General features: G+C 38.0%; 1 long non-coding RNA gene across 1 annotated transcript; it reads right to left on the bottom strand.

Moving 5' to 3' along the window:
* Window positions 1–964: 964 nt before the first annotated feature.
* LOC141948768 (uncharacterized) lies at window positions 965–8,439 on the bottom strand. Its single transcript, XR_012630544.1, has 3 exons — window positions 7,949–8,439; window positions 3,805–3,848; window positions 965–1,547 (listed from the first exon to the last, which is right to left on the bottom strand). It is a non-coding gene; the product is annotated as an uncharacterized LOC141948768 (long non-coding RNA).
* Between the last annotated feature and the right edge of the window lie 14,309 nt (window positions 8,440–22,748).

Below are 22,748 nucleotides of genomic sequence, written 5' to 3'. Positions count from 1 at the left end.
ATTTGTCAATGAACAGTTCTTCTTGCGTATGTTTTCAAAATTTGTAACTGAAAACCACTGAGATAGTATAAAACCTAGAATGACTCTGAGCAGAATGCACACTTTCATTTCAGTGTGAATTTCCTCTTACCCATATTTGCATTGACTTCACCGTTTGAAGAGAAGAGCCAAATTCTCTGCGACCATAAATGTCTGAAATTCTACTCAAGTCTACAAACCATCTTATAGAAGGGCACCTGGCCCTCTTAAAGCAAGGATGACTTCAATAGACTCTATGGCTACTAGAGACTATTCTTGGGAACTAATTTCACGATAAAAGTTTTCCATATTTTTGAAAAACAGGTATTTTTTCAGCATTCAGTCTTGAAGACTGTAAGGTTTTTTTGATCTATGGCTATCCTAAAATTATCTCCTTCTGAGTATAAAAGTAGTAGTGCTTCAGTACCCTGCTGAAACTATTAACCAAGCTTACCAAAGAGTTCTTAAAGTGTCAGATAGATTAAGTCATATACACAGTATGAAACAGCACTTGTCATACCAAGTTTTAAGCTAGCTAATACTTGGGCTATGGGATATGTCCAAACAGGATTCTGATTCCAGAGTTAGCTTATGCACAAGTTTTGCCATCTCTACAGTAGCCGCAAAGCTATGCCTTGCATTACAACACCGTATTGTTGTGTTGTAATATAAAGGCACATTTATGACTAACCATACCCAAAATTAATTTGGTAAGGAACAAGCATTGCAATTACTTCTACACATGGAAATGGGGTATTAATGAGACTGAACCACCAGAGAGAGCAGTACTGGAACTGGAGGTATAAAAGCACACAAGCAGTTTGTTCAGGTGGTGAAAAACAAGTTACAGAAGCAGCATTCAACGGTGTCCCCTTGGGCCATCTCTGTGGCCCACTGCAAGAACAGAGTCAAGCTATAATCCAAACACTGGGGTAGAAAATGGGTAGAAGTAGTAGCTGTTCAAATTTTATTAGGTTTTCAAAATTTGGCTAGAATGCTCAAACAACTGATTTGAAGAGAAACAGAACAATTCTGTTTTAGTGATGTGACTGCACATGAAAACAAAGCAGGTAGCTCATTTCACTACAATCTAAATGAAATACAATATCATTTATTTATCTATTTGGGTGAACTTTTTGTGTCTGTTCTGCATTTAATACACTGACAGCCTATGTCTCAACAAATGCATTTTAGGAGCAAGAATGTATTGTTTTTTGCAGTTCCGCTTAGGCAAAAGACAGACCCCCATCAGTCACCTTACACTTCCCCCCCCCCCCCCCCCCAAGTATATGTAGGAAACAGAAGAGATGAACTAAATACAAGCAAGGATGATGTCAATTATGGGTAGAATTTCTAGACTCAGTCTTTCCAGACTTTTCCTTTAGGAAACAGACAGGTTGCTTTGCTGATGCTTCACAACTCAGAGCAGGTGAGCAAGAGAGCTTGTTTGAAATGCTGAGCGCTGTCTGCTTTACAGTAAAAGTATCACAGCTCTTCCAGAAAAGAGGCAGTAAATCTACTGTTGAAATCTGGAAGTAAGAGGAGCAGAGGTACTGTATTCAGAGATGCTTGTCTTGCAGAAAAGGTAAAAATGTTCTGGCTTTGCACCCTTTGCTATGAGTGGATAGGGCTTCCCCTGCAGGAATTCTCTTGATTGCCAGCAAGGGAAAACAAGGAAGGAGCCTTAATGAGAACTTGTACCAAAAATGTGTTTCTAGTGCATCTATTTTTTAGTACAGATTCTTTAGACTTTTATAGTTTTGACTATGGAAATACTTTAAATTAGGTAAGTTTACTGTGATTCCAATCCTTATCCTGTGTGTTTAGAAATTTGCTAATCTACACTGTATTTGCATCTGCCTAAAAGCCTATTTATGTCTGTTTCTGGAAAGGGAGGGTTCTTCCTCTGTGAGCTCAGAAAAGGTGAATACACATGACTCAGTCTAGAGAAACCCCCAGCTCTGACTGACAGCTGGTGCACGTATTACACAGATGACTAGAAATATTCAGTTCTCGGTAAACCGCCTACTGACTACTTATCTGCCTCCTGCTTGCCAAATGTTAATTACACAAATGTCTGTGTCTCTGTCAAGTGTATTTGTTGGGATTGTGGAGCATTTGACTCAATGCTAGATGTGTACTTTATCAGTCATCTGGCCTGCTGTCAGCAGAGTCCTCATTTCCACCTAGCACATCAAACTGGAGATGAGAAAAGCCTCCTTAAAGATTATGTGCTTGACAATTTGCATGGGATGTACTTGATGCTCATATTTGACATCAAGTTTTTAAAAAAATCTTGGAAATAAACTGATAACCTTGTGTATAAAAATGGTCTAGTGTTGCTCTATGGTCTTTATAATTGATAGTTGTTTTGATTCTTCCCCTTTAAAGTCTAAATTACAAGGGGATTTCAGACATTAATTATGAGTTGTCTGTAGGTTGCATAATGGTATTCACCTTTTTTGGCATTATTTCAAGCTGAAATGAAGAGAATTCAGAATTATCCCTCTCTACCTGGCAACCTGGTGTCGACTGCAGGTTGTGTGCATTGTTCCAAGTATTCTTATTGCTTGTCTGACTCAGAGTGAGTAACATAATAATAAACCTTATGTATTTAAGATATATAAATAGTGTTTCCAGTTAAAAACAGACAAACAACCCAATAAAAAAATAAAAGAATCAAAGTTTTGAGCCGTTGTTTGGGGATCAGTCTGGAGAAATTCTTATTCCATTGCGGTCACTGAATCCACACAAATGTAATGTAGTCGGAGACTTAGCTTGGGTATTTATAATGTATCAGAAAGTTCTCCACAGCAGGTGGAGAACTATCAACCTTTAAAGTGAGTATGTAAGCTGATAAGTCAATGGTAAGATGAGGAGTAGTCTGAACCAGAGTTTGTTTACAAAGTGAATTACTGCACATTAACAGTATGAACTGTCTGCTAGCTACTTTGCAGTAGCTCTCTGCGTCCTCTTAAGACAGTTCTTTATTAGTGGTGTGCAGAGGAATGCAATGCCATTCACTGAACAATATATATAGCTAGCTACAGCATGGCATGAAGAGTGACCAGCTTTGACTCCAAAGACAGCAAATAGTTACTGGGGTGCAATGCTGTTTCATAGTTAAAAAAATCGGTTGGTGGGACTTTTTGTACAGTGCTATGTTGATATGGCTGTTTCACTTTGGCTTTGGTCACAGTTTGCTGAAGGAGATCTGCACCATCTTTCATTTTAAGGGGAAGGCCTTCAGCTTGGAGCATCTTTGTGCATGTGGACTGATTTTCTTTTTGAAGTGCTTGTATACAGGAGGTAGTGCAAAATAGATAGTAAGTAGTATTTCCTTACCATGGTTTAATGGTCATGCTGTAGACAAGTCTGTTAGTCACTCTTCAGCAAAGATTGTCTGCTCCAGAAGAGTTCAGCAAAGGGGGTTTCTTCCACTTTAATTTTCAGACTTTCAGATTTTATAACATTAATAAAAATGAGAGAAATCTGGTGCATGACAATGCAGCTCCTCCCTGATAATGGCTGCATCTTTCTTAAGCTTTGATACTTAGCAGCATTTTAGTATGTTTTCTGACAAGGACAGAATTAGAAATCACTGCTGAATTTCTAAGATAAAGGAAAGGAACTTTCTCCTACCCAAAAGAGCTCACTGTTTTACTATACATTTTCTGTTGCCTGTATTGTGGTTGACAGTGTAAGTTGTGACTCTATTTGAGCCTGTTTTCTGTTGTTTTCCCAAATAAAGCAGTTCTGACAGATACAGTACAAGAAGATACATACTCTTCCATGGGCTGTTGCCTGTAGTCAGACCTGAACGTGGACACCTGAAAAAGGCAAAGAAGAAATCTGCTAAGGCGTAGGGATATAGACACATAGATATATAGACATACACTATATATCAGCTTTTAGAAATAAAACTCGCATTTCTCACTTACCTTATCCAAAAAGCATAGTAACTTTTCGATCCTTTTGTTCTGTTCTTTCATTTTAGTGTTTACAGGAAAAGCTTTCCATAAGAGGTTATAGCTTCTTTCAGCATTTGAAGTGCTCAAATGCTAAAGGAGAGGGAGATTATGTACAGAGGGAGAGGAACAATTTACTAGTTGGATTAACATCCATGAATAAATTCATTAGCATGCTTTAGGGGGGAGAGTCTAAAAGACTGAAATTTTACTTAATGACCAGTGGATATTAACATTAGAGAACAGCTAAAATGGATAGGTACATGAAGCTCTGTATTCAGCTGTAGCAATTGCTGCCCAGGCTTTGAATCTAATCTGGTCAGATTTTCAATCCTTTCAAAGTAATTGTGAAATGAATTGCATTCAGTAGTCTTAAAAAAGTATACCTTGAGTATACCCTGCTATAAAATAGGACAAGTTGGAATCATCCTACTTTCAGACTTAAGCAGCCTTAATGCACTGGTATTTAGGACCATACTTAATTACAGAAGAAACAAGGCCCTATTCTCAGACTTCTTGTGAAATTAACTTTCAAAATTATTTCAAATCTTGGTAAAGTGTCCATAACTGATTTTTTTTTCCTTGTACTTTTATTACATAGATTGGCTTTAAGTCCTATTGATCAGAAAGGGAACATGAGCAAGAAACTTCAATGAAAAAAAGCACTAAACTGAGAGCTGGGGATCTGTTCCAGTTTTCCTGATGGTGAGCCATGGATTTGTTTTTACTGTACTTCTTTACCTTCCTACTATCTTTCTGTCCTGAATAATGTATAGGGACTGCTCTCTCTGTTCTGTGTCTCTATGGTGCCAAGTACAAGGACTAGAGACTTTCTGAACTGCAGGCATTAAAGAATAGTAAGCCATACCAGTAAATAGCATTACAGCTACTAAGTTTGAAGGCAAGTTGAAAGCAAATTTTCAGTCCCATGGAACTGAAGTAGTGCTGAAATGAGACCTCATAATACTAATCATTTCTGCCACAATTTAAAGAAGTATTTGTTGGAAATCATCAAGTTAGGCTACCAACAGCTTTCAGTCATAAAGGAACTATGGTAACTCTATAGGCTGATGTGGGTCTTTGCCAGCTGATTTCAAGGCCTCTAGTCTTGGAGATTTTCAAACCTCTCTGGGTAATCTGTTACTTTTCTTAACCACCCTTGTTATAAAGAATATTTTTCTTATGCCTTTCCCTTGTTGCAACTTGTGACTACTTCTCTCTGTGCTTTTGTGGCACCCTTTGAGAATAGTCTGTTGCTGTCTTGTCTATAAGCCTCACCTTTTGGTAGCAGAAGACACTTAAATTCCCTTTTGGCCTTCTCTTGTCCATGCTAAACAAACCCCATTCCCTCACCTTCTTCTCACATACACTACATGTTCAAGCCCCCCACCATCCTTGTGGCTCTCCACTGTACTCTCTCCAGTGGAGAGAGCTGGAAGACCCAAAACTGGACACAGTATTGCAGCTGTGGCCCCTCGTATGGCCTCTCCTCTCTTTTCAAAGTTGTCCTTCCAGACTGTCTACTTGTTTCTGTCTCCTGGTATTATGTTTTTCTAGGTAAAAGTTGATTTTATAGTCTGGGTTAGTATTTTGTCAGCGGCAAATGACACTGTTGTCATGAAAATGGTAATCCTTGTTTGAAAAATCTTACCAGTGATATTAAGATTTATAAGGATGAGAAAATTAAATTGTCTTCCAGATTCTGCATGTACTGTGGTAAACTAGATCTAATCTGGCAAGCTACAGAACATTTAGTAGCAATACACATTGCCTTGAGATTTGTCGCTGACTGCAATAGTAAATATCAGAAACAGAGTTCACTGGGATGTTGATGGCAATGACTAAATCAGGTGGTGCTGCTGAAATGTTACTATTCTGTTATCCAGTTGTCCTGAACTGATGTGAGGTAAAATAACAAGAGCTCTGCCTACACAGTAGCTTCTAGTGCTGTTTATGGCTGGTGGAGTTGTATTAGAGGTAAACTATGACTTTAAAAAAATGTTTGCATAAGGACATCTTCAATCTGCAGTATGAATAAATGGTGAACAACTATCTGCCAGAGGGTGAATTTTGCATCTGCCACATTATCTTATTAAAATAAATAAATATATATATAGCCTCTCCAGGTCATTAAATGAGGAAATACATCGAAGTCATCCCATGGTTACATTTCACTTCTAGTTAATTCAGTTCAAAATTATTCTTTTCAGTTACGTTAAGTATCACACCATCAGACATCTTAGAACTTCTTGAAGTGACAAGTCCTTAATAGCCCAGCAACAATTTGGAAAACCTCCTGTGATAGCACAGTCTCCATTTTCTAGGTCAGGTGTTTCTCTAGTGAGTACAAATGTCCAGTAGAATAAACATATTTCCCTATCTTTAAGAAAAGCCACAGGTACTCTGCGAGCACCTGAGCTGTGTGCAAAAGTAATCATGTAGGCTAAAGATCATGAAAGTTTCTCCAAGCCTCTGTGCCAAAATTAGCAAATGTTTGGTATTTGAAATCAAAAGGTTGCTATAAAAAGATGCCTCTAAGCCTGTAGAGTATCCATGTCATTCGTCAGGAGGGTTTATTTTTGGCATGAGCGTTGACACTGCCACTTACAATCAAGGCAGATAGAAAGTTACTGAACCATGAGCTCCAGGAGCAATGTTGCACAAAGAGCACTGTGACTCTCACGTGAGGAAAGCCAGGGAACGTTACTGTCTAAGGGTTTTGTATCTTGAAGAAGAAATGATAATTATATAACACAGAACTATATCATTCTTGGTGAAGTCTTCCAAGATCTGCATTTCCCAGAACAACTCAAAGGCCCTACATCTGGTGACCCTTTCTCTAGGCTAGAAGGGCAAGATGCTGCATTGTTTATCAGTCAGCAGTGGTTGCTTAAGTGTCAGAAGACATGTTCATTACCCAGGAGCAGAGCCTGAAGGCTCTCTGCTATCACAGCCTTTTTTGACCCCCATACTTGAACTCTGGTACAGTTGAGGTTTTTTGATAGTTGAAGTAGAAAGCTATGTTTCCAAAAAAAGTTTGTATCTGTTCACTTTTCTGGTCCTCAGTACCATTGTATTTGAGGGCTTTGCAATCTTACCCTCAGGAACCCTGCAAATATTTTTCAGGCAGCAAACTGAGGCATAGACAGGCCAATTACTTGTTCAAGGTCACAGAAGAAATCTCTGATGGAGCAGGATGTGAAAGCAAGTTTCCGAAGCGTGGCTGTCCTCTGCAGGACTGCCAACTTCTGACAAAGGGTATCCTTTGGTAGAAGACTTTGTTCTGACATATAGGCTGAGTCAATTTATTTTGCTGGACTTCTGGAGTGCGGTTGTATCCAAATGCTGTCTTCTGGCCAGAACATGCTGCAAATGGCAAGATGCCATACCAGTGTGCTGGGGAAGACGACATAACACTAAGAGAGCAGAGTGCAGGCTGGCAGCTCAGCCAGCTGTTCTTCCTGAGCACTGCTGCCTGCTGTAAAGTGCATGGTGGTATGTGCCTGGGTAGAAAAGGACTCTTGGTGACCCCTAGTCTCTAATTTACACAGGTGTACTACAAGGTAGGATCTAGGCCTTAGTCCTTTTCCTATTAATTGAAACTAATGAATTATCCAGCTTCAAATTTCAATTTCTCGATGAGGCTGAGAAAGCTGGGTAGGTCTCAATGCATAGCAAATAGGCAAAAAACAGCTGATGATGTCACAGCAAATATTTTGTATTGCATATTATCTGTATATATTCTGCTTTTGGCATACATAGTGGAATATAATATTTCCTGAGTTTCATAACTTAGTTTTATAGACATTCTTGGAATCTCAGAGGGATCTGAGTCCCCTCATTCATTTATTGAGGCTATACTCAGCTTTTGCAGATTGTATAACTAACTCTGTTCCTGCTCTTTTTTCCTCTTAAGTTTTTTTAAAAAGGCTCTTCCCCAAAATACAGCTTTCCTTGCTCACCATTCTTTTCTCATCCTCATGCGCACAGCAGATCACATCTTTTTCCATGGGATACACTGTGATGCGTTAATACATCTTTTCAGGATACACAGTTTGCTCTGGCTTGGCAGCAGAATTTGAAGAGCCTCCTGCCTGGGACTGCCTGGGAGTTGTGCAAAGACCTTCAGTCGTTGGTTGTGTTCAATTTCCACCTCACTGTTTCTGCCAACATTCCTACAACACACAGACACTTTCTACAGGACAGAGACAAAGGAAAAAGTCAGAAAAATGACAAGAAACAAAGTGTGTGGGGACCTTCCCTCTTTCCCACAGATTATGAGAAGTTCTTTCTGCGGGGTTCTGTTTCCATTTAGAGCCACGCTTTTACTGCTTCTGTTTCTCTGGGTTACATAAAACCCTTTTCAGACACTGAAAATATCTGCATCCAGTCCTTGCATATATTACTCTGTGTTTGCCTCCAGCCTTGATGTTATCGTCTTTAAAATTATGTAAAAAGATCAGTTTTCTTGCTTATAAAATGATTAAATAGACCAAGACAAATCTTAGTAGTGTGAATACAGCCTACTTCTAGTGCAAATGTGAAGCAACTCTACTGAAGTTAGTGAATTAAATGAATTAAAAATCAATTTACTCAAAGCAAAATTAGACTTCGAATACTGCTGACAAATTTTCTGTTACAGGTTGGTAATAAAAATCTCTTTCTGCACAAACACTGAAAAATTTAAATAAGTCTAAAATCAATATCGTTAATTTGCCCCTGAATTATTGTAAAATGAAACCCCTGCCAAGTTTCCAGAGAATGTGTTTGATAAGGACTGGGCATCCTTGTGACCTTACTAAATACTCTCCTAGTGTGGGAATATATCTTACACACTGTGCCCAGTAAGAATAGTAACATTGCTAACTTTGTAACAGATAGCTAAAAACAGACTACTTCACACCTTGTGTAAATTATTCCAGTATCTAGTGGATGATGTGCGAAAACTAACGTGTGAGACTGGAGGTTTGATTTAAAAATGAAAGGGCATGAGAAGAGAGAGCTCAGATGATGACTCTTGGGGAATTAAAACTGTCTAATCTGGCTTCTTTCTGACTCTAAAGTTACGCATGAAGGTTTACATTGCGACTCAGCCCATTAATGATGAATAATTGGATAGACAACTGAGGAGCTCACATCACCTCCTTTCCATAGTTTGTTGATGGAAAAATAGCACTTCAGAGATTAAAATTCGAGTGACGTGAAACGTATAGGTGATATCACTAAACAAAAATACCACAAAAATGCCCTTCCACATTACACTGAGATCTAGAAATACTCCTCTTTCTTCTCTGCCCTCTTCCCATTTATTTTATATTTGTAATGGACTGAAACACTGCAGAATCTGATACATAGGTACGGAGGCCTGAATGCTGTGTTAACAATGGCAACAGCATTATTAGTTTGTTAAGAAACTTTCTTAACCCCCAGTTTCTAAATCAAGCATAAAAGGTGGTTTTGAGGGTAAGCTATTTAATTCTAGTTGTATAATCTCTGCTTTGTAACACATTAAACACACTTCATAAAATTTTACAGTTAAACCCAGGTATATTGCTAATTTAACCTATTATTGAAGATAATTTTGCAGACTTTCTCTATAGGCATATTTTATTGTTAGACTGCAAAGTTCCCTTCATAACAGGGCTTGGCAATTATGTAGTAAACTAAAAATATATTGAAAGGGTACAATTTGTTCTTGGATTGATTAGCTAGCCAACAAACCGGTTAACAGAGTTTAGAGTGAATATGCTGTCTAAAATAGACTGAGACATACAATCAATACATCCATTTTTAAAAATTAGTCAAAATTGTGAAGTCTGACAGAATGCACTGGCATGAAAATGGTCATTGTTTTTTATATTTTTGAATAGTCTTGACCCAAAGTTGTGTCTGTAATTGATGTTTCAGTGAAAACCAGTGATGACTCAGTGATAATAAACTTTGTAATAGAATTACAAATCTTTGGTTTTGACTGAACTCAGCCAAATTTTCAAAATGGCTATTACTGAGTCTGACTTTCAGAAACTTCTGCTTCATACTTTAGGAGTGATAAGTAATTTGAAAATTCAGAATAAGGTTTACCAATTGGCCTATTTCAAAGCATAAGAGTACTTTAAGTTTACGTGACATTGAACATCAGAAAAATCTCACTTTTCAATCACCAAGTGAACTATTTATCTTGGCTTTTCAGGCTTTTTTATGCAATTACTGTTTTGCTTTTTTAAAATATACAATTTATCAAAATGATTTGCAAGCGAAATAAAATGAACTGCAACTACTCTTCATTACTATACAGTATCTTTCCAAATTTACCCCAGCTTTTCTGTAGATATAACTGCAAGATGCTCATTCTGCTAACAATGCGATTTTTAAAATATTGCTTGATATACTCCATGCTATGCAGATATAATTTTCAACTAGAGTCTGCAGTGTTCTGGGAATCCTTGCATAATCTGGAAAGTGCTATAAATAGAACATGCACTCAATGGAAGGAAAGCGTGACTTATTCTGTAACTATTTGCTTGCCACAGATCCAGCTTCCATCCAAAGTCAAATTGCTCCTGTCAGGGCTGCCAAGTTGTCAGTTAGGCAGAAAAAGATCTTGCAATGTGCAAGGTGACTTTTCAGACTAAAGGGAGTGGTGGAGGAAGGAGGTTTTGCTTCTGCTGAGTAACTGGTTTCAGTCCTTGTACTAAGCTGTTTCAGTATCTTCAGTTTGAGATACGCTCCCACAATGAGATCAGATTGGTCAAGAACGTCTGCGAGACACTGTCTTGAGTTCTGGTCTCCATTGGGTCCCTGTTGGTACCAGCAGGTCTACCACTGAAAAGAGCTGAACTTTTGCAACACATAGAGTAATGAGAACATAATAAGTGAGCAATTGTACCTTCACCCTATTTCTGTGTGACATCCACAGCCACTGATTTGACAGGAGAAGTGGTTAGGTCTTCCACAGGAAGAAGCCATGTGGAGACTGCTACAGCCCTCTTAGCCACCAGTTCCTAAGAGGAGGTGCAGCTCCCAGCAAGGCAGACTCCATTCCTCTCCAGGCTTCTCATCCCAGTCTTGCCAGACCTGGTGGCAGGAACAGGGAGAGGAAGCAACAGCAATGCAAGAACCAGTGTCCAAGTCCAGATTTCTGTCTGGTTGATTGTTTGCTTGTTTACCTGTTATTTTTTACGTGCCAATGTTTGAAGGGCCTTTTGGTGGAAGAAGGTATCTCTTTTTCACTTTCTCAAATCTGTGATCTGATCATGTTTTGTGTCTTCCTTAGGTCTGTTCTTTTGAATCTTTCTGAATCCATATGAATTATTTGCTTTTGCTGTCGCTAGGGAAAGTTCTGAAATACTAATCTATTTTGTGTCTTTCTACTCACTCTCTCTGTGAAAGTCAATTTCTTCTTCTCAATCTCTTCTGTGAATGCTCCTCAGTCAGGTCATCAAATAATGGCAAAGACTTCATTCCCAATAAGCTGAAATGAAAAAATTAGTCTTTCTTAGTTAATTTCTCCAAAACTCCAATGTAGCAAAAGGCCTAATTTTAAACATTGCTGAAGTATAAATCAAATTGGAGGATGATAGTGAGATGAACAAACAGAAACTCATTCCCATATCCTGGCTTTCTTAATGTGTCACTGAATTTTGAAACTAAGAGCAGGAGAACGTAATTTTGGGTTTCTGTCATCCTCACTGAATGAACTAAAATGTTACTTTGTAGCTAAACCATTACTACAAACCAGCCCCTCTTGATGACTTAAGAAGTTATGGTGAGATCACCACAGCAGAGGGAATCCTTATGAACCTGAATTTTATGTTGCAGCTCCAGTGCACTCTTTTTCTTTCCTGCCAGGAAAATTTTGTGTGGCTGAACCACTTGTCTTAACTATTTCTATTTTTAATAGGCCTCTTGAGTTTACTGGCAGTTGGTATTACTGAAAGCAGACCTTACCCTACTGCACCCTATGCTTGGGTGCATTTGGGCACATGTCCAACTGAAGCGGGAACATAAGATCTTTTCTGTAAAACTGCTCAGATGTGAGCTAGACTACAATGGCATTCTGGAATGATGTTACAAGATACGTGTAAAGTCCAAAAATATGTTTGGAAACAGTTTCCAGACACATGGTTGCAATTGGGAGGAATTTTGGTATTTTTCACAGCTCAGTGTTGTTTTGATCATATGTAAAGAGAAACAGCCACCAATTTCAAATGAGTCCTGTAAAAATCCCACCTCTAGAAAGGAGAGCTTGTATGTAAAGCACAATTCTAAACTACTAGGAAAGAGTAATTGGAGTAAAAGAAATGTAAAACTTTGCCCCTTAAGTGAGTATGATATACAATTTTTAAAAATAAATCAAAGATATACTGCACTACTTTGAAGGTTTGGAAGCCCCAGGAAACATTTGTAGAGCCATTATTAACACTGGCCAAAGGTATTGAGTCCTTCAGTCTGAACTGTCAGCCCTATTCTTTAGATCTTGTCTGCTTAAATCAGAAAATCCTAGAGATGTGTTATCCCAATTTGTGTGGTCATAAAGTTAGTATAAAATATACTCTCAAACAAACTATGTTATTGGAACGTCTTATTATTATTTTCTAACTAATTTTAGTAATTTTCTGCCATTTGCGTTAAAAAAAGAGATGGGGACTCTAGTCTCAGAAACTTTTCTTTTTTTTGCTTTTAGTAAGTATAGTAAAGTTTAGTAGGATTACTCTGTTTCTTATTCATTGGTATAATGCTTTGAATTTGATCCAAAGTAACAAGGAAGAAAAATGCGAGGTGTATTAAAACATAATTTGGGGATTCAGGTGAACTTAGAAAAGAGAAATACGTAAATCACTGAGGGGCTCTGTAACGTTTTCAGTTCCCTTGGCGTTTCTGAAACCTCTTATATGGGCATCACACTTCACACAGCTGGACCTTCTCCATGTATCTTCTTTGATAAGCTCATGCTCTTTCAGAAGTCTCACAGCCCCTTTGAGCGGCAGGAAAACCCTCCCCACAGTACAAAAAGGGCAGGCTGAGGTGCTGAGAAAGGAAATCCACTGGTTGTGTGCAGTAAACCTCAGCTGCCTAGACTTCCATTCTACCTACAAGATATATCTGAAACAAGATTGGAAAAGCTTGTGAGAGCCCTGGCATATTGCATATTGCCTTGAAAAACATAAGGAAGAGGCTGAAGAGGAAGAAATGTGACATTAATGTGCCGTTTGGGTCATTCAGGGGGTTAGTAAAAATATGTCAAAAAACTATTAAACTCTAAGTAGAGATAATAACAGAGTCTGTTTGAATTTATGGAAGTAAGTTACTAGGTAGGACACAAATGCTAATTGTAAGAAGCATTTTTGAGGAGTCCAGTAAAAATAGCAGACAACAGGCACTTACTTGTTTGAGACTTGCTAGTGTCAGGCACTATTCAGTTTTTATATCTAACCAAACATTTTCTGGGGACTTCTAATCTGTTTTCCACCAATATCCAGGAAAGGTAAAAAAGTAAAAAGAGAACATGAGCTAGATCCAGAAAATCGCCACCAGGCCTTCCCACAGTACGCACTGAACTTTTCCCTTTCATATGTCTTTTGTCAGTGCCTCTGGAAAACCTACAGACAGCAGAAACATCTTACACTCTGGAGGTCACTGTCTCTGGAATTTGTTAGACAAGATGGTAAAAATGCTCTCTTTGAGGGCAGTGACTTCAATCACCAGATATTCTCAGCCAAGGAAAGAAATGAGGCTATTGATCCTCTCCCGGATTTGCCTTCTGGGAGAACCAGCTGAATCAGCTGAAGTCCTAGGAGAACTCCACTGAACTCAAGAAGTTATAATCACAGCCAGTTTTGCCCATTGAGAACACAGTCTCCATAATCAAATGCCCAATAAATAAATAAATAAATATAATGATGAGAACTACTCCCTTTGCCTACTTCCTGTGCTCTGCCCACACCCCTGCTTTTTCCTTCTCTTCACAGCAACCCTGTGGTTACTTATTTTCTGTTTATTTGCTTAGAATTCCATGCTAAAGCAGATTCTTACTTTCTGATAGTACAGAACATTTATGCTTACAGGATATTGGTATAAACATTGCTAACTTCTGAAATGTCATCCCAGATTTATTCTGGGAAAGGGCTTTCTCTCTCCTAAAAGCACATTTCTTTAATGCTGACAGTCATTTTCTTTATAGCTTATCTTCTTATGAAAATGAGATTTATACTATCATATTATTAGCAGTAACATTGTCCTATCTCCCTGAAGATGTTTTATACCCATGGGATAATTTTAGCCAAATTTGACCAAAAAAATATGGAAGTCTAATTCATAATTAAGTTTCAATAAAACTGAAAGCTGTTCAGAAGAGAAAATCTGCACTAGTGCCATCACTGAGGGAAGCAGAGGTACAACCTGAGTGCCACAGATTCTGTTTAGCAGAGGCAAGCTAGCCAATCTACAGGCAAATGCTGTCTGAGGACATTTTAGAACATACAGAGAGAGAAACTGTTAATATGGTGTAGGTGAGCATTTGTGGAGATAAAGGATACAGACTGATAGAAAGCAGACCTCTCATTATTTCCAGTGCTCACAGTAGAGCTTGTCTTTCAGCAGCAGAGTCTTTAGAAATTTGGAGACCTGCAAAGATGCTGGCATTCTTTCCCAGTGTTATGCTTTGACTCTTAGCAATAAACAAATTTGATCAAGCAATAAAATGAAAAGCTGCTTTTGAAAATTTGACCCAGAAATTTATCCTTAGTAATTTAGGTTTTACTTCAGCAAAGTTCATAAATATATCCTGAAGAATATACTAGCAGTAGACAATTGTTTAAGTACCTTGCTGAATTATATCCAAATACCATAAAAAGATGAATGTAACTCTTTACTACAGAATAATTAATTTCCTGAATGACTATAATCTTCATTCAAGTACCTTTACAGTAATAGTTTTTTAAAATCTTGGTTGAAAACCTGAAGTTCTTATAAACTCCTGTAAAGCTGTATCCTTGACAGAAGCCAATATCTTGACTTGACTCATGGTATTGGAAGTGTGATTCCCAAAATAGCATATGGCTGACAACAGGCTGATATCTAACTAGAACATACTATTTTCCATTTTATCATGTATATGATTTTTCAAAGAAGTTCAGTTGGTTGCTGTAACCACAAGAGAGATTTCCCACATGAAGGAGGAATGGGTACTAAAAATTCATTAGTGCTAAAAGAGACCAGGGTTAACCAGGGTTATTGAAACTACGTGTCTCTTTTTAATGTTATTATACCCACCTTTGGAAGTTTTCATGACATTTATTGTACATTGAGTCTTTTTGTATTTTGCTGAGCATCTTTAGCAGCGGTGACAGCAAAGATTGTCCGTGTTCTTTGTCAGTTCTGGCTGTGCTCAGATTGTAATTCACTCAGGTTGTATTTGTAATGGGGCCTAAGCCAGAGTGAATTTCTTATTTCACTCAGTGAGCCACATTTGCTAGTAAGCTATTGTTTTCTTCACAATTATTGCTTGGCTAGTATTTAGAAAGAAAGGCCAGATCCTTAATTAGTAGCCCAGCATTTCCTTCAGTTGCCTGTGCTTAGAGCCATGATCAGATCATAACAATTATTTTATTTGATTTTTCAGAAAAAGAATTTGGGAGTTAACAGAAATCTCTAATGCACACGAGGAGTCAACCCCCAAATCCTATGCATTTAAACAGTCTTGATTTGTACATTGTTTTTTCTAATCAACTTTTATTTGACTTTTATATAATATGTTCTACTGTTATAATTTTGGAGGGAGGGTATGGAAAGTGGCTAGTTACATTTTACTGTCAGTGATATTTGTAACGTGGCTGCATACTGTCACGTAGCAGACGGCAGCCGTGAAGTAGGTAAGGCAAACCGTGAGTAGTCAGGTAGCAATCACTTACTTCTACATGGACAGGACTTTCGGACAAGGTGAGAGTCATAGAGCAGCTTGATGCACACGGGAAGAGGTTTTGTGATTCAGCTAATCAATTGCCTATAATTTCAAGATTGTGTATTACTTGGAAACATTAATATTTCAGTATTATACAGAGAACAAAACTCACCAAAAGCTCGGTTACTCTGAGTAGCTTTAAAACAGGCTTAAGTGAAATGCACTTTCAATAAATTCTCCTGAACAGCATGCATTTCAATGACATAAAGTGGGACTCACTTCCTGAACTTTTTCTTATTTCTTCAGTTTCTTGAAAATTATATCTTCTATGCCAATATCTTTGTGGAATACTTAGCAAGGGAATCTCTGTTGACATCACTGTATGCACAGGCACTAAGTGTAGCCTCAGACACCTTATTGCTTTCAATCTAATTGAAATTTTGCCCAGAGTATTTAGTGGGAAAATCCAGATTAATAGGCTATTTATGAGGCTATCAGATGTGATAGAGATAGGCATCTATAATCACATTAATAAACCATCTTATAATGAATAGGTTTCTGGTTTTCTGAAAGGTTCCTTTGAAAAATGTAACAATATAAGGGGTTTACTTTGTTAAATCAGTGTTCCTTGATGTATAGAATAATTTTATATTGGAAATGAGAGAATTATTAAGTTAGTGTATGGTCCATTTATACACAGACATGTCACTGTGTTTATTGCAAATTCCTAACTAATAGGAAACAACAAAAGAATTTCAGGTTAAATTCAAGAAGAGTTTTTTTGAGTAGTATTTTACTAGTATAAACCTTTTCAACTTTGGTTTTTTTTTCCTGGTGTTATTTAGAAGTGAAGTTCTCAAATAATGTTTTGTGCAGCTGCAATGCTGCTTTTATCTGTTCTGCATGATATAAGGAGAAATTGCCAGCTTTGACTTCAGGGAAAAGCTCTGCCACTTGAGGCTTGATCCATTTATGAGATTATCAGTTCAAGGAGAATGTGTTTCAAGTAAACTCACTCACAACATACAAAAACATGTTACCGTGTTTTCCTTCTCACCTAAATAACAAGGATTTATTGCTTTAAAACATTTTTACAACTTGCTTTTTGTGTCTGTGTAAACTCCACAACATATTTATGTCCAAGTATTTTCACACACAGCTCTATTGAGTTTATATCCACTTTGTTGCATTATGAAAGGTAATTTATGTTTTACAAAATCAATATATTGGATAAATCTTATCCATCATCCTGAAATTAGATAAATAAAGATTGTAACTGAAAGATAATACATTTTAAACAAAGCCATTATGAAGAGAATTTGTCTTTAACAGAACATGAAGTGTTAAGGACTGGTAGATGGGTGAAATTTAGTAGTTTGTAACAGCACTGAAGTCAGATGCAAAAATTGTCTGGAGGGTGGTTGGAAATGGCTTTCGATGTTTCTTGTGAAAACACAGAGATAATGCTCATTGACCATGGCAGATCTATGCTATTCTTTCCAGGGTGGCCCAACACCACCATCAAGACCAAACTTACTGACCATGCCAACACTGAGCCCATGAACACGGCTGTCAGGCCCCCTCTGAATCACACAGGGACACTACTTATTCAAGTACGCCCAGCAGCTTAACAAGGCTGGTCGGCTGCCTGGCCTGCCTGCCAGCCCAGCCCTGCAGCGGTGCATGGCAATGGGCACCACAGGCAGCTGCCGCTCAGGAACCGCACCAGACTCAGCATTGCCCTGGAGACAGCTGTTTCGGCATTGCATAGAGAGAACCTATGACAGCAAGCAGTTACGGATATATACCGGAGTGTCCCAATTTAAAAAAAATTATGTGGATACAAATGGGCTTATCATTACTCCAAAATGGAGACTTATTAGCAGCTTGAGACTAATGCATCCTAGAAAGTCATAGAAAATTGTTCTAGAAAGCCTCAGCTGATCATCAAGTTCATCCCTCAGCCACACAGCAAGAAAACTATACTGTGCCTTTACTCACCAGTGCCCTTAAAGACTTTCAGTGCTGGAGACTTCATAGGTCAACTGTTCTAAAGTTTCACTATTATCATTGGAAAACTTTTCTAATGTCTAACCTGAACTTTTTTTTTTGCTGCCATTTAGGCTTTTGTTTCTTCTGTCCATCCTGGGCAGGATTTCACTGCTTTCCTAGTTTTCAATGCTTTAAGCAATACAGTCCCATTTTGTTCATTCTTGCATAGAAATTCGAAGAACTCTCATGTAGCCCTCCTCTGAATTTTCTTAATCTCAGAAACAGCTTTCTTTGAGAATGGTCCCCAAAATTTGGGCCCAAAATGCATTCCAGCCAAAGTTGTACCATTGCAAAGTAGAGTAAAAGGTTACTTCACATATATCTTCTAGACTACACTTTCACTTAAGCTTCTCAGCATGCTATCTTCCATTTTTTGTGACTGCATTAACTGTGCTGACTCATGGCCAGCTTGTGAGTCACTGAGACTCCCAGGTTCAGCATTAATGTTGCCTTATCTTTATTCCCCATCTTTTATCTTTGCAGTTGACTATTTCTGTTTGGAACAGTATAGCACTTATTCCTATTGACCTGCATTTCTTTTCAGATTGCTTTCCAAATTTATACTATGCACTTGCAGTCTCTCCCAGCTTGCTAGCTTTTGCAAATTTAATAAGCACAGTCTCTATTGCATCTTCCAAGTCACTACTGAGAACAGTGAGCAGTACTTGTCTGGGACAGACTGCTGCAGAATGCAGCATGATAAGCCCTTCAGTTTTCACTAGGAATCATTGAAGACTGCAGTCTCAATATAGTTTCCAAACAGTCCTGCACCCATCCCACAGCAGCTTCATCTAGAGGACACGTCCTTCCCTGTATGTTATATGAGACAATGGCCAAAGCTTTACTGGAGCCAAGACATTTGACTCCTACTGCTTCTTCTCCATTCACAGGGCCAGTTACCTTTGACAGAATGGAATTACATTGTCTTGACAGAATTTGTTCTCAATAAATCTATGATGGCTGTTAATCCTTGGGCTTTCCCATGTGCTTGTATATAATGTTTGAAAATATTTCAGTATGTTTCCAGGAATTTTAATTAAGAGATATGATTTATAATTCCCCAGCTGCTAACTGCTTCACTTTTTCTTAGAGTAGGAACTATGTTTCTTTTTCTTTTTTTCACTTGGTACCCTTGTGTTCCAGTTTTTAAAGAGAACTATCACGAGATACAGAACTGCTTCAGTTATTTCTTTAAATATCCTAGAATGACAAAGTTTATCAGGCCCAGCTGATACGAAAACTCCCTAATCCATATTTTTCCTCTTCTAGGTTAAGATCTTATCCCTCTCTCACTGGTACTAATTATGTTAGGCCCATGCTATTGCAATTGATCTTTTTTAAAAGGGTGATGTAAAAAGCTAGTAAACACTTCGGCCTTTTCCAGAGCCGCCATTTGTTGATCTGTTCCAAGTGAAGTACTGGGACTTTCCTCACATTTTTTTTTACAAGCAGTGTGTGGGTATAGTGCTGCACAGTGATAGAAAGGACAGATCCTGTTCCAGGAGATTCTGCTCTGGAAAATGTTTTTAAGGCTATTGTTCAGATTTTTTACAATGCTGTTATGCAAAACATTTCCTTTTGTCCTACAGAGCCTGAAGCAGTAACATTTTGAAAATCTCTTTGGCCCATCCTAACAAAAATCTCTGTCTTGAATTGAGAACATCATTCAATAGGTACAATTGATATCATTTCAAAAAAGGGGCTTTACTTTAAGCTACATACACTTAATTGTATGGTCTTCAAGTTACAGACAAACATATTTTTTTCAGAGAAAATAAGCAAGCAGAAATTAGGAGATTATCTTTACAGAGATCATGAATTTAATCACAGTATTGCTCACAAGAACACAGATGCTCAAGCAAGAGTCACGTGGAGGATGGAAGCATACTCATCAGTAGGCTAATGGCGTCTTTAACTGCTGTCCTTACTTACAAACAAAATTGAATCAGGGGAGAGGATTACAATTTAGTTCGGTTTATAGCGTGAATAAATCCTGATAATATTTTAGCTATTTTAAACAAGGTAAGCTCCTAGGAGAATACATCCTATGTTCTCCTATATCCTGGGAGATATATCCTATATTCTCCTATATACTTCAGATTATAAACTGCAATTATATTCTATCTGGGACAGGGAATGACTCATTTGAATCTATGTCCCTTGACTTTTACATATATGTAGCATTATGAGATTAGTACATGAGTGACCAAAGAAATATTAGCTTTGCTTGGACAACCCATCTTCTATCTGACATCTGCTAATGAGTAGCAGTAGAAATGGTGGGTTTATAACACGAGACACTGCTTATTTCTACTGAGTCTTAGCCAACTCATTATGAAGTCTTATGCAAACATGTGAGCAAGTTATCAAATGATACTACTTTATCAGATATTCCACAAGAACTTCAACCTCTGTGGAATTATGACTGGTCTTCAAGGCCAGATTCAGTAACAGATCTATTCCTAAAGTCTAGGCACTTGATCTCAGGAGTAGACTTTGTAATCCAGTGCTACAGGAGAACTGGAAGAACAAGCAGAAGGGATCTAGAGAGTCTCACGCTGAGCAGGAAGCTGTGTGGTGTTTTCTAGGGTAGTAGTGGAGACAAGCTGGATCTTACACTCTGTGTTGCAAGCAATTTTATTCTCTAGTCAGGGAGGATCTTCTGTCCATTCAGATGCCACAGCTCTGATTCCTCTTCTGAAGGGTACTTCTACCCGTTCATGCACAGAACACAGCAGGGCTTCCTTTTCTATCTTGAGAGGTTCCTTGAGAGGAAATGTATTGGTGGTATCTCCTTTTCTGGTAAAGGCAGTTGCTCAGGAAGGAAGTATGGAAATGTGTGTTATTCATCCTTTTTTGCTTAAAATATGTCAGAGTGAAAGAGCTTAAGACTGATTTCCATATTCCCTATGCTCCAGAATTATTCTATCTTTATGTGTCTATCAGAAAAGTAGGAAAAATGGTAACTAAAAATGTCAGGCATCTCCAGATGGTTAAAAAAAATTGAAAATTGCTGTTTTGGTGCTGGGTTTCAAATTAAGCCCAAGTTTTACTTTAGGTACCAAAGCCCTGGATCCTCAGAGATTTATCTTGCTAAAACACATTTGACTTCCATGGGTGTTTAATGAAGTTAAGTGCCAAGATACTCTCATAGATCTGGGCAAGTGAAGTCTTTGATTTGCTCTGGCCCTCAGTTTTGAGCAAAAGACACTTGGCATTTTGCAAGATCACTCCTGGAGTGGCAAGGTAGGGACAGAAGTATGCGTTTTGTCTTCCCTATTTGATTGTCTGTTACAATTTTGCTTCAATTATATGAGTTACACGTTCTTCAGCTATATGAGAACACTCTGCATCTGGAACTTGGCTGTTTCAATGTACCCTAGATTAGCCTAGGTTACTTGTTCCCTTCTGAGTTGTTTATGTGCTGTTTCCTTGTCTTTGCTGTTGGGCAAATGCTAAAAATAAGAATTTGCTTATCTAATTTGTATGGATCTTCACAGTGTATGTGATTTCACTGTCTCCTTTCCCCTCGAGCAGTGAACAGATTTTCCAGACCTTATGACTATGGACTATGCATTTATTGCTGTCATAAATCAGAGGATTTTTCCTTTCAATACTGACATGTCAAATTAAGACACCCCAAATTTTTCCATAGGGAATAGTTAGAGATTACAGTTTCTGTTCATTCCGTTTGGGCTCTGGACCTACTAACTCTGATCTGATTATATTTATTTCCAGCCCTGGAAATCTAATTAACACCTTGTAAAATTGTTTACTGTAAGCGTGCCTAAAAATGTGCTTATACCTATGAACTGATTTTTTGTTTTTCTTTAGATTAGATGGGTAAATTGTATTTGATGTCAGATTAATAACTTGTATGACAGAAGAAGAATCAGGGTAAGCTTCCCTTTGTTGTCAACCCCTATGCCAAAAGACTTGTTAGAGATGCCATCTCGGAGAAAGATCAGGTTATTCTGCCTTCAAGCCTGTCCTGTCACTACCCATTCCACCCAAACAGCTCAATATAAGTTCCTGTTTGTCAACTGCAACATTGTTTTTGGAAAAAGGAACCACAGTACAGAGGTCACCAAATGGGCTTTTTCTAGTATGGTTTGGATTTAATCAGAATAGGCACATATTTCAATTATCCCCATCATTAATCAGTAGAAAGTAATCAGTAAATCATAACCTCTGGATGGCAGTTTGAGACACAGAGATGGTTGTTTAAAGTTACACAGACACAGTCCTTTATGTACCCTTGCACATACCTCAAACATGTAGCCAGTTTAATTCCTGTTTTAAAAGGTCTAATACAAAATATTTTTTGCAGCAGGAAGTATGATAGTCAATGCTGGTGTTTACAAAACTGAATATAGATAGGTCTTAGGACTACCTTATATGTATATCTTCGCTTATTCACTCAGATCAGTAAAGAAGTTATATACCCTTAGAAGCTTACAGATGGTAGGGAGGATTAAAAATGCGCATTATCCTCTTTCTGTATGCATTATTCTTTTTTTGAGTTGAACCAAGGAAATAATATTGAAAAACATCAGAGAAGTAAGTTATGTTTTGACAGTTCGAAACTTCTTTGTATCCTGGCTCCAGCTGTAGAATTGTTTTATCACTGAGCTGCTCAGCACGTGTGGAGTCAGCAAACGCAGCAAAGCAGAGCAAAGAGAGCAATCAGGTGGCAGTGCTGGCTTGCAAGGGCCATGGGCCTGTGATGGTCAGGGATGACTGGAAGTTTCATCAGGGCCAAAGAAGAGAAAGGAATTCCTTGTGAACATAATAAAATCAGCTGGGGGACC

Source organism: Strix uralensis, chromosome 12 (assembly GCF_047716275.1).
Source record: "Strix uralensis isolate ZFMK-TIS-50842 chromosome 12, bStrUra1, whole genome shotgun sequence".
NCBI classification, from domain to species: domain Eukaryota; kingdom Metazoa; phylum Chordata; class Aves; order Strigiformes; family Strigidae; genus Strix; species Strix uralensis.
Note: the sequence above shows the minus strand (reverse complement) of the source record. Positions and strands in the feature narration are given on the sequence as shown.